At 38.6% G+C, this 13635-nt stretch overlaps 1 protein-coding gene across 4 annotated transcripts in view; it reads left to right on the top strand.

The window, feature by feature from the left end:
* The window catches only part of KLF8 (KLF transcription factor 8), a 353812-nt gene that overhangs the window by 68786 nt on the left and 271391 nt on the right, over positions 1-13635 (top strand). The gene's annotated exons all lie outside the window — the stretch shown is intronic.

The following is a 13635-nucleotide window of genomic DNA, read 5'->3' on the forward strand; positions in this document are numbered from 1 at the left end:
CCATGGGATTTTCCAGGCAAGAATACTGGAGTAGGCTGCCAGTTCCTTCTCCAGAGGATCTTCCTGACCAAGGGAGGAGACCCACGTTTCCTGCTCAGCAGGCAGATTTTTTTTTTTTTTTTTAACCACTGAGTCACCTGGGAAGCTGAATATAGAGTGGATTGAGTGTAAATCTGTTATGCAGAAACCAACCTGGCTTTTCTTACATCTTTTCTTAAGAATCAAGAGGTATTTGACATAGTTTGAAATCAAGAGGCCTGTGTGTGAAAGAAAGAGAGGGGAGAAGTCAGAGACTGGTCTACTTCCAAAAGAGTCTTCTTCCCTCCTGCTGGGATCCTCTTTGACTGAAAAGAGCTTTGATTTCCTTTGCCAAGAGTAAGGAAGGGTAAGATAATGGAGAGGGAGTGAAGAAGCAGCCTAGGAGAAGCAAACTGGCTATAAAAAAGAAATTTCATTACCACACCAGATTCCATTAATTTCTGATCATGTAGAAGCCTTTGGATTTTAATTTTTGTTTTAGTGCTGTCTAGTTTCTGTATCAGAGAAGGCAACAGCACCCCACTCCAGTACTCTTGCCTGGAAAATCCCCTGGACAGAGGAGCCTGGTAGGCTCCAGTCCATGGGGTCGCTAAGAGTCAGGCATGACTGAATGACTTCACTTTCACTTTTCACTTTCATGCATTGGAGAAGGAAATGGCAACCCACTCTAGTATTCTTGCCTGGAGAATCCCAGGGACGGGGGGAGCCTAGTGGGCTGCTGTCTATGGGGTTGCACAAAGTCGGACACTACTGAAGTGACTTAGCAGCAGCAGCAGTAGCAGTTTCTGTATGGGGCTCCCAGGTGTCTACTGCCTGCCAATGCAGGAGACACAGGTTCAATCCCTGGGTTGGGAAGATCCCCTGGAGGAGGAAACGACAATACCCTTCAGTATTGTTGCATGAAAAATCCCCTGGACAGAGGAGGCTGGTGGGCTGCAGTCCATGGGGTCCCAAAGAGTTGGACATGACAGTGACTGAGCATAAGCAGTTTCTGTATACTGATTTGTTTCTCAATCAGCATAGTGGCTGGCATCTCCAGTTTGTCTGCAAACAGAAGAATGGATTGTAGGCATTCAGATCCAAGGTTCCATGAGGAAGGAAACACATAAGTATTTATTGGCTACCAGGAAATGGGAGCCTACCTCATAGATGACCTTTTTTATACTAGTGGAGGATTTTTGAAAAGGAACTTATAAAAAGTATGAGAGTGTGTATGTGTATGTGTAATTATATATTCTTTTTTTTTTTTATTCTTCCAATTTTATTTTATTTTTAAACTTTACATAATTGTATTAGTTTTGCCAAATATCAAAATGAATCCACCACAGGTATACATGTGTTCCCCATCCCGAACCCTCCTCCCTCCTCCCTCCCCATACCATCCCTCTGGGCCGTCCCAGTGCACCAGCCCCAAGCATCCAGCATCATGCATCGAAGCTGGACTGGCAACTCGTTTCCTACATGATATTTTACATGTTTCATTGCCATTCTCCCAAATCTTCCCACCCTCTCCCTCTCCCACAGAGTCCATAAGACTGTTCTATACATCAGTGTCTCTTTTGCTATATTCTTATCTGTTGAAATCTATGTGTGTCTATGTTACTAGCCTCAGTTCCTGAGTGGCCATTAACCATGAATTCCACTTACATCCTGGCCATTCCCACTTTTACCCTTCTTCCCATGGTTGTTTGGCTACCTTGGAAGTCCTGGCTTCCCACTCAGCATCTCACCCCCAGTCTATGTCTATCCTATAATGGAAATAACCCCCCTATATATTTTTTTAATTTAAATTAATTTATTTTAATTAGAGGCTAATTACTTTACAATATTGTATTGGTTTTGCCATACATCAACATGAATCCACCATGGGTGTTGTGTCCCCTAACCACACCAAAAATTTTCTAAAATAATAAATTTCAAGTCTCTGATGGATATTCCCTCAATCCTATATCAAGTGTAAGTAAAAGCATCTCTGAAAACTTTATTTTTAATTCATCTGTGACCTACAGCTTAAGTAAAACAGTACTCCCTACATCCTTTCCAACCCAGCTTACTACCCCTAAGCTTCTCTAAAGTGAGAATTCTAGATACCACTACTGTCTTGCCTCCTTTTTTTGTGTAACTGAATCCCACTTTTCCCTGGAGGCTGAGCTGGGCTAATTCGCTTCAGTCGTGTCCAACTTTTTGTGACCCCATGCATGGACTGTAGCCCTACAAGCTCCTCTGTCCATGGAATTCTCCAGGCAAGAATACTGTAGTGGGTTGGCATTTCCTCCTCCAGAAGATCCTCCCAACCTAGGGATTGAACCTGTGGCTCCTGTGGCTCCTGCATTGCAGTCAGATTCTTTACTGCTTGAACCACAAATATCAACAACTTCAGATATGCAGGTCATACCACTCTAATGGCAGAAAGGAAAGAGGAACTAAAGAGCCTCTTGATGAAAGTGAAAGAGGAGAGTGAAAAAGCTGGCTTGAAATCAACATTCAAAAAACTAAGATTATGGCATATGGCCCCATCACTTCGTGGCAGATAGGTGGAGAAAAAGTGGAAACAGTGACAGATTTTATTTTCTTGGGCTCCAAAATCACTGTGGATGTTGATTGCAGCCATGAAATTAAAAGACACTTGCTCCTTGGAAGAAAAGCTATGACAGACCTAGGCAGTGTATTAAAAAGCTGAGATGTCACTTTGCCAACAAAGTTCCCACTCCAGTATTCTTGGGCTTCCTTTGTGGCTCAACTGGTAAAGAATCCGCCTGCAGTGCAGGAGACCTGGGTTTGATCCCTGGGTTGGGAAGATGCCCTGGAGAAGGGAAAGGCTCCCCACTCCAGTATTCTGGCCTGAAGAATTCCATGGACTGTATAGTTCATGGGATTGCAAAGAGTTGGACACAACTGAGCAACTTTCATTTTCACTTTCACTCTGCGTATAAGTTAAATAAACAGGATGACAATATACAGCCTTGACGTACTCCTTTCCCAATATGGAACTAGTCCGTTGTTCCATGTCCAGTTCTAACTGTTGCTTCTTGACCTGCTTACAGATTTCTTAGGAGGCCTGTAAGGTGGTCTGGTATTCCCATCTCTTTAAGAATTTTTCACAGTTTGTTGTGATCCACACAGTCGAAGGCTTTGGCATAGTCAATAAAACAGAAGTAGATGTTTTTCTGGAACTCTCTTGTTTTTTCTATGATCCAACAGATGTTGGCAATTTCATCTCTGATTCTTCTGCCTTTGCACTTACTAGATGCTTAATAAACATTTAGGACCCAGTATCTGTTTCAGCAAGAATGGGTGATAGTCTTCCCTGGCCATATTTTGAGTAAAATTTGATCATTTTTACTACCCTTATAGTTGTTATGTTTGATTATTTTCTGTTCCTTGTCAACCAAAATGTTGGTAAATCCACGGAAGTTTATGAACCACTTAGTAAGACATTATTAAAGTTTATTGTGTGCCCTTGTACTATGAGCTGAAGGAGAGATAAGAAAGAAAACTCAGTGATGGCTCATGTCTATTTAAGGAGGTATGACTCATATATGAAAAAAGAACAAAATGTGGACAAGTTCTATTTGGAAGAAAAAAGCATGCTAAAATGAAAATATTTGGGAGTCAGTCCTAATCCGAATTCCAAACCTTGTCTCACAATCAGCTGAAAGCCTTAGGGCAAGTGACTTAACAACTTTGAGCCTATGTTTTCTCATCTGTAAAAATTACTATACCATACAAAAGGGAAATAAGTGAGACAAAACATATAAAATGTCTCATCCCTAGTAGGTACTTAACAATCATAGTAATATGTATTATTCTAATACTCTTGTAAAACATGCTTTAAAGAAAGGTGAAAATATTTTTAAGCTTTTAAATTGGTGACAAGTTTCTGCTTATTTCATATCATATTATTTTTAGTTAAAATATAAAGTACTGGAGCTTCCCTGGTGGCTCAGTGGTAAATAATGACCTACCAATGCAGAAGACATGGGTTTGATCCCTGATTTGGGAAGATCCCATATGCCACAGAGCAACTAAGCCCATGTGCCACAACTATTGAGCCTGGGAGCTGCAACTACTGAGCCCACATGCTGCAGCTACTGAAGATCACATGCCCTGGAGCCAGTGCTCCACAAGAGAAGCCACTGCAATGAAAAGCCTGTGTACCACAACTAGAAGAAAGTCCACGCAGCAATGAAGACTCACTATGGACAATAATAAATAAATAAAAATATTTTTAAAAATATTTTTTGAAAAAGGTAAAAATACAGTATTCAGTTCAGTTCAGTTTAGTCGCTGAGTCGTGTCTGACTCTTTGCGACCCCATGAATCACAGCACGCCAGGCCTCCTGTCCATCACCAACTCCTGGAGTTCACCCAGACCCACGTCCATCGAGTCAGTGATGCCATCCAGCCATGTCATCCTCTGTCATCCCCTTCTCCTCCTGCCCCCATTCCCTCCCAGCATCAGAGTCTTTTCCAATGAGTCAGCTCTTCGCATGAGGTGGCCAAAGTACTGGAGTTTCAGCTTTACCATCATTCCTTCCAAAGATCCCAGGGTTGATCTCCTTCAGAATGGACTGGTTGGATCTCCTTGCCGTGCAAGGGACTCTCAAGAGTCTTATCCAACACCACAGTTCAAAAGCATCAATTCTTCGGCGCTCAGCCTTCTTCACAGTCCAACTCTCACATCCATACATGACTACTGGAAAAACCATAGCCTTGACTAGACGAACCTTTGTTGGCCAAGTAATGTCTCTGCTTTTGAATATGCTATCTAGGTTGGTCATAACTTTCCTTCCAAGGAGTAAGCGTCTTTTAATTTCATGGCTGCAGTTACCATCTGCAGTGATTTTGGAGCCCCCCAAAATAAAGTCGGACACTGTTTCCACTGTTTCCCCATCTATTTTTTTTTGCCAAGAAAATGCACTGGTCATAGCAAACACCCTCTTCTAACAACACAAGAGAAGACTCTATACATGGACATCACCCGATGGTCGACACTGAAATCAGATTGATTATATTCTTTGCAGCCAAAGATGGAGAAGCTCTATACAGTCAGCAAAAACAAGACCAGGAGTTGACTGTGGCTCAGATCATGAACTCCTTATTGCCAAATTCAGACTTAAATTGAAGAAAGTAGGGAAAACCACTAGACCACTCAGGTATGACCTAAATCAAATCCCTTATGATTATACAGTGGAAGTGAGAAATAGATTTAAGGGACTAGATCTGATAGATAGAGTGCCTGAAAAATACAGTATTAAGTACTTTTAAATAAAGAAGTGAAGAAATTGAACTTCAGTCTTCAAATGTCCATTTGAGTTTCATGCTTTAAGCTCTATTCAAATGGCACATTTCTGTGTACCTATACTTTGTTTTTCTCTTCCGTTTTTTTTCTTATTATAATGCTAATACCTGGAGTTGAACTTGGTTTTCAGACCTCTGATTTGCCTTGCTGCACTTAATTCCTTTCCTGCTTCTCTTCCTTTGATGTTCTCATACACTATTCTCCAAATCTTCCCTGTTCTCCACCCACTCCTCACTCTGAAAGATACATACACACAATAAATGAGTGAACTCTAGGAGATCAAGGGAGCTGTTGCTAAGCATTCCTGCTTCTTGGCATCTCTAGTGTCTTAGTGAACATGGGTTCTGGAATGAGTGCCTCTGTATGTTTCCTTTCAACATTTTCACCGTTCTAGCCTTCTCCTTAAGTGTATTTGATGAGAGCCAGTACAATCTCCTTACTCAATGAAAAGAGTTATTAATAGTGAGTGGCTATGAAATAAAAAAAAAACTCATGAAATACTTGACCCTGTTCAAAAGCATAAAACAACCTCTGAATGCCTTAAGACTATAATTTTTCTAGCCATTGGATAAAGGCAGGGGACTTGGACAGAAGACAGTAATAAGACTAGAAAGAAAGGGTTGTTTAAAAGAAAGGATCGATGCAAGGAGTTATTAGTAAGTGGAAGAGTGGTGAAAACAAGATTGAGGGAGAAAAATCAAGATTTCATAGGTAAGTTGTAAGTGTAGTGTTTGGTTTCTATATTTATTTTCCATAAGGATATTTTATATAACTGGAACCAGTCTGGGTGTCCATTTTTCCTCATCCATTCCTGAAATCTACATAATTGAGGAGTGGAATGCTATGACTGTTTCCATAAAAGAGAGGATGAACTGAAGAAGTATTTTTCTAGGGGATTAATGGCATTTTGGTAGGAAACAGTCTTTGGTCAAATTACATCATGGGGCAATAATAACAGTAGTTAAAATTAATGAAGCATGTCCTATGTGCTAGGCACTATTATATGACTTTACCTTTACCTCAAGCAAATATAGTATGAAATTTGTTACATTTATTGTTTATTGTCTTTGTTCTGCCACTAGAATGAAGGATTTATGAAGGCAGGGATCTGTACCTGTTTTGTTGATTTAGATGTCTAAAATGCCTAAAATAAAACTTTGCACATATTAAAATCTCACTTAATATTTGCTGAATAAATAACTTGACCAAAGTCACACAACATGTAAATAGCAGAGGTTAGATTTGAAGCCAGGCACACTTTAGCATCTGCTCTCTCTACCTACTCTACTGTCTCTCTGCCTGAAATATGTGCATTATTCATCAGTTTCTGATGCCATGTAAAATATTATGCTTTCCACAGCTATCTTTACATGCCATAGGACATTGTGGACTATATAGGGAGAGGTCAGTGGAGTGTTCTTTCTCATTGACAGAGGATTTTCTTGGGAGAGCTCCCAACCTGCATCAAGCCCCTGTGGATTCAGTTTAGCCTAGCTTATGTACACTATGGTAAAAAAGGGTGATGTCATAAAATCTAGTGTATTTTCTTTTGAGTCTTGGCTATGGCTGAATCAAGAGAAAATGATTCTTCTGTTTGATATATATTTGACATTTTAATGTCCATTCTTTTCACATTCTCATTCTCCTTTCACAACTCACAGGAATAACTCCCTTCATGAAGATCAAAAGTCAGAAGAAGTTCAACTGTGAATTTCATTCAGAAATAGAAGTGCACAGCAAAATCCCTTCAGAAGTCTCTACAGTGAATTGATTTTAGTTTAGCAGTCATTTCAGCAGGCTTGATTGAGAGGGCACTGAAAGGGCCCTAGTGTCAGAGTCAGCTCAGCATCTGAACGAGTTTTCCAGTTTATGCCTTCATAGGATCTACAGTATGATTAATATTGTTTTTTTTTTTTTCCACCTGCACTTTTAAGAGGCATTTTTAAAAATGGCTGGTGGTGCTTACAAATTCCTGACATCCTTTCATGCCCCCATCCTCCATAGTCTAGTGACATCAAATGTAACCCTTCCTCATTTACCTGGACCTTACAAGTGATTTCTTAGTGTCTTCTCAGAATAAGAGGGGAGCAGAGAGACAGATCTTCGCATAACACTTTTCAAGGTCTTAAGGAATATAATGCGCCATATAGTAGATATGCAATGGAATATCTTGACCTTGTCTAAAGAATGAAAATTAGTCAAGATGATTTCATGTGTTAGAGTCCACACTCACCAAGGCATGAATAATTCAGTTCTCTCCATTAGATTATGAAGCTTTGAAATCTCATTAACACATTGTCTAACACCTCGTCTAGTGCTCAGCAAATATGTTCTTCTATTTTTTGATAAATAATGTTTTCTCCAGCTTTGTTGAAATATAATATTGTATAAGTTAAAGGTATAAAATGTGATTATTTGATATATGTATTTATTGTGAAATGATTACCACGATGAAGTTAATTAACACATCTATCATCTCATGTAGATACAATTTTTTTGTGTGTCTGGTAACAACTTTTAGGATCTATATTCTCTTAGCAACTTTCAAGGATACAATATGGTATTGTTAACTATAGTCATCATGCTGTAAATTACTAAAACTTATTCCTTATATTTAGAAATAGCCACTTTCACCCATTTTTTCCCACTCCTCTGCCCCTGACCACAACCCATCTACTCTGTTTCTATGAGTTCATTTTTTTAAGATTCTATATATAAGTGATATCTTAGAGTATTTGTCTTTCTCTGATTTATTTCACTTGCATAATGCCCTCAAGGTACACCCATGTAGTCACAAATGTCAAGATTTCCTTCTTTTTCTGGATGATTAGCATTCCATTCCATTTCTTTATCCATGCATCAGTTGCTGGACACTTAGGTTGTTTCCATGTCTTGATTATTTTAAATAATGTCTACAACAAGCATGATGTTGCAGATGTCTCTTTCAGGTACTGATTTTATCCCCTTTATATGTAGGCATACCTCATTCTATTGTGCTTTAATTTATACAGATAATTGTGTGTGTGTATTTTTCAAATTATAGGTTTGTGGTAACCCTGCATTGAGCAAATCTATTGGCACTATTTTTCCAACATTTGCTTACTTCATATCTCTGTCATATTTTGGTAATTCTCATGCTATTTCAAGCTTTTTCATTATTACTATATTTATTATGGTGATTTGTGATAGATGTTCTTTTATATTACAATGGTTTTGGGGCATCACAGATCATGCCTGTATGTGACAGACGTAATTGATAGATGGTATGTGTATTCTGACTTCTCTGCTGACTGGCTGTGCCTTCATCTCTCTCTGTTCAGATCTCCTTATTACCTGAGACACAGCAATATTGAAATCAGGCCAATTAATAACCTTACAATGGCCTATAAGTGTTCAAGTAAAAGGAAAAGTCACATGTCTCTCACTTTAAATCAAAAGCTAGAACTTATTAAGCTTAGTGAGAAAAGCGTGTTGAAAGCTGCTGCTGCTGCTGCTGCTGCTAAGTCGCTTCAGTCATGTCCGACTCTGTGTGACCCCATAGACGGCAGCCCACCAGGCTCCCCCGTCCCTGGGATTCTCCAGGCAAGAACACTGGAGTGGGTTGCCATTTCCTTCTCCATGTTGAAAGCTAAGACAGGCCAAAAGCTACACCTCTTGCATGCATCAAATAGATAGACAAGTTGTGAATGCAAAGGAAAAGTATTTCTTAAAGGAAATTGAAAGTGCTACTCCACTGAACATATGAACCATAATAAAGCAAAAACAACCTTTTTGCTGGTATGGAGAGATTTGAGTGGTCTAGACAGAAATCAAACCAGCCACAACATTCCCCTAAGCCAAACCTTATCCAAAGCAAAGCCCTGACTCTCCTCAATTCTGTGAAGGCTGAAAGAAGTGAGGAAGCTGCAGAAGAAAAGTGTGAAGCTAGAAGAGCTTAGTTCATTAGATTTAAGGGAAGAAGCCTTCTACCTAACATAAAAGTGCAAGGTGAAGCACTGCTTGAAAGTGCTGATGTAAAAGCTGAAGCAAGTTATCCAGAAATTCTAAGATAATTAATGAAGGTGGCTACACTGAACAACAGATTTTCAAATAGATGAATCAACCTTCTATTGGAAGAAGATGCCATCTAGGACTTTTAGAGCTATAAATGAGAAGTCAATGCCTGGTTTCAAAGGACAGGCTGACTCTCTTCTTGGGGGCTAAGGTAGCTGGTAACTGGTAAGCCAGTGCTCATTTACCATTCCAAAAATCCCAGGACTATTAAGAACTATGTTAGACATTCTGCCGGTCTTCTGTAGAAGGAAGAACGATGCCTGAATGACAAGTATATCTGTTTATAGCATTGTTTACTGAATATTTTAAGCTTACTGTTGAGACCTAGTTCTTGGAAAAAATTGATTCCTTTTTAAACATTAATGTTCATTGGCATTGATACCTGGTCACTGAAGAGCTCTTGATGGATATGCCACAAGATTAATGTTGTTTTCATGCTTGTTAACACGACATCCATTCTGCAGTCCATGGATCGAGGAATAATTTTGACTTTCAAGTCATATTGTTTAAGAAATATATTTTTTGAAGCTATAGCTGCTATAGATAATAATTTCTTTCATGGATTTGGACAAAGTAAAGGAAAAATCTTCTGGAAAGGATTAACCATGCTAGATACCATGAAGAACAGTCATGAATCATGGAAAGAGGTTAAAATATCAATATAAACTGGAGTTTGGAAGTTGATTCCAATCCTCATGATTTCTGTAGAGGATGTATATTCAGATGTGGTGAAAATAGAAAGAGAAAACTAGAATTAGAAGTAGAGACTGAAAATGTGACTGAGTTGCTGCAATCTCATGATAAAAATTTATTGGGTGAGGAGTTGTTTCTTAAGGATGGTCAAAGAAAGTTGTTTCTGGAGATGGACTCTCCTGCTGGTGAAGATACTGTGAAGATTGTTGGAATGACAACAAAGGAATTAGAATATTACATAAACTTAGTTGATAAAGTTGTGGTAGAGTTTGAGAAGATTGACTCCAATTTTCAAAGAAGTGCTACCATGGATAAAATGCTATCATCAAATAGTATTTCATACTACAAAGAAATACTTCATGAATGGAAGACTCAATTGATGCTGTAAACTGTATTGTCTTATTTTAAGAAGTTGCTACAGCCACCCCAACCTTCAGTAACCACCAACCTGACCAGTCAGCAGCCATCAACATTGAGGCAAGACCCGGCACCACCATCTGAACTGAAGGCTCATTTTTTGTTTAGCAATAAAGTATTTTTTAAATAAGTTATGCACATTTGAGAAATTTGTATGCAGGTCAGGAAACAACAGTTAGAACTGGACGTGGAACAACAGACTGGTTCCAAATAGGAAAAGGAGTACGTCAAGGCTGTATATTGTCACCCTGCTTATTTAACTTATATGCAGAGTACATCATGAGAAAAGCTGGGCTGGAAGAAGCACAAGCTGAAATCAAGATTGCTGGAAGAAATATCAGTAACCTCAGATATGCAGATGACACCACCCTTATGGCAGAAAGTGAAGAGGAACTAAAAAGCCTCTTGATGAAGGTGAAAGAGGAGAGTGAAAAAGTTGGCTTAAAGCTCAACATTCAGAAAACAAAGATCATGGCATCCAGTCCCATCATTTCATGGGAAACAGATGCGGAAACAGTGTCAAACTTTATTTTTGGGGTCTCCAAAATCACTGCAGATGGTGATTGCAGCCATGAATTTAAAAGACGCTTACTCCTTGGAAGAAAAGTTATGACCAACCTAGATGGGAACACGTGTATACCTGTGGCAGATTCATGTTGATATATGGCAAAACCAATACAATATTTTAAAGTTAAAAAAAAAAACAAACTAAAAAATTAAAAAAAAAAGAAAAGCAGAGACATTACTTTGCCAACAAAGGTCCGTCTAGTTAAGGCTATGGTTTTTCCAGTGGTCATGTATGGATGTGAGAGTTGGACTGTGAAGAAGGCTGAGCGCTGAAGAATTGATGCTTTTGAACTGTGGTGTTGGAGAAGACTCTTGAGAGTCCCTTGGACCGCAAGGAGATCCAACCGGTCCATTCTGAAGGAGATCAGGCCTGGGATTTCTTTGGAAGGAATGATGGTAAAGCTGAAACTCCAGTACTTTGGCCACCTCATGTGAAGAGTTGACTCATTGTAAAAGACTCTGATTCTGGGAGGGATTGGAGGCAGGAGGAGAAGGGGACGACAGAGGATGAGAGGGCTGGATGGCATCACTGACTCGATGGACGTGAGTCTGAGTGAACTCCGGGAGTTGGTGATGGACGGGGAGGCCTGGCGTGCTTCAACTCATGGGGTCGCAAAGAGTCGGACACGACTGAGCAACTGAACTGAACTGAACTGAACTGATGCACATTTTTAGATAAAATACTCTTATGCGTTTAGTTAATAGACTGTGTGACTGTGTGCTAACTCACTTCAGTCGTGTTCGTCTCTTCCACCCTATGGACTATAACCTGCCAGGTTCCTCTGTCCTTGGGATTCTCCAGGCAAAATTAATGGTGTGCATTGCCATGCTCTCCTCCAGGATCTTCCTAACCCAAGGATCAAACCTGCATCTCCTGTGGCCCCTGCATTGCAGGCAGGTTCTTTACTACTGAACCACCAGGGAAGCCTGAATAGACTATAATATAATGCAAACATAAACTTTTATATTCACTGGGAAACCTAAAAATGTGTGTGACTCAATTGTGCTATTTTCCTTATTGTGGTGGTTTGGAACTAAACTCACAGGTGTGCCTTGTCTTACCGATAAGTGAGATTGCTGAATTATATTGTAGTTCTATTTTTAGCTGTTTTTTTTTTTTTTTTTTGAGGCACCACCATACTGTTCTCCATAGTGGGTGTACCAATTTACATTACTACCAACAGTGCATAGGTGCCCCTTTTATTCTTTACATTTTCCTGGTAATTAGTGATATTGAGCATATTTTCATGTATCAGTTGACCATGTGACTGTCTTCTATAGAAAAATGATCCAAAGGTCTTATGCTCCTTTTTAAACTGGATTCTTTCTTCCTTTCTTTTTTTGGTATTGAGTTATATGGGTTTCTTATATATTTTTGGAGAAGGGAATGGCAACCCACTCCAGTATCCTTGCCTGAAGAATCCCATAGACAGAGGAGCCTGGCAGGCTAAAGTCCATGGGGTTGCAAAGAGTCGGACACAACTGAGCGACTAACACTTACATATTTTGGATATTAACCCCTTACCAGATAGATAGTTTTCAAATATTTTTTCTCATTCTGTTAGGTTGTCTTTCATTTTATTTGCTTATTTATTTATACATTTATTACTGTTCAGAAGCTTTTTAGTTTTATATAGTCTTACTTATTGTGTTTTCGTTTTTTATGCTTTTATTGTCATATCCAAAAATTTGTTGCCAAATGGTGCAAAATTCCATTTATAAAATGAATACTTTTCTGGAGATCTAATTGACAGCATGGTGAATATAGTTAACAATAATATATACTTGAAAGTTGCTAAGAGAGTGGACCTCAAAGGTTCTCACCACATGCCAAAAACGGGTAATTATGTGAGGTAATAGATTTGTTAACTAACCTTATTCTAGTAATCATTTTGAAATATATACTTATATATGTAAAAATTCAATATTAAGTTTATTAATATTTAAAAACTCAATAACTTAACATTAAGGAGTTTCTTTACCTACATTTTTTTCCTAGGAGTTTTATGGTTTCCAGTCTTACATTTAGGTCTTTAATCCACTTCAGGTTAACTTTTTGAGTGACATAAAAGGGAGTTCAATTTCATTTTTTGCATGTGTACATCTAGTTTTCCTAACACTGTTTATTGAAGAGACTGTCTTTTCCTCATTGAGTATTGTCTGCTCCCTTGTCAAATGTTAACTGACGGTATATGCATGAGTTTATTTCTGGACTTTATTTCTGAAATTGAGGTCTACTCTCTTACTAATTTTCAAGTATACAATACATTGTTGTTAACTATATGTACCATCCTGTCAGTTAGATCTCCAGTAAATTATTCATCTTATAAATGGAATTTTATGCCATTTACCAATGTCTTACAGTTTTTACTGCACAGATCTTTCACTTTTTGGTTAAATTTTTCTTAAGTATTTTATTGGTTTTGATACTGTTGCAAATGGGATTGTTTTATTTGTTTTTCAGATAGTTCGTTGTTAGTGTAAAGAAACATAACTGATTTTTGTATATTGATTTTGTATCCTGCAATTTTATTCATTCTAACAATTACTATTTAGTAGTTCTT

The sequence above is a fragment of the Bos mutus genome, chromosome X (genome assembly GCF_027580195.1).
Source record: "Bos mutus isolate GX-2022 chromosome X, NWIPB_WYAK_1.1, whole genome shotgun sequence".
NCBI classification, from domain to species: Eukaryota; Metazoa; Chordata; class Mammalia; order Artiodactyla; family Bovidae; genus Bos; species Bos mutus.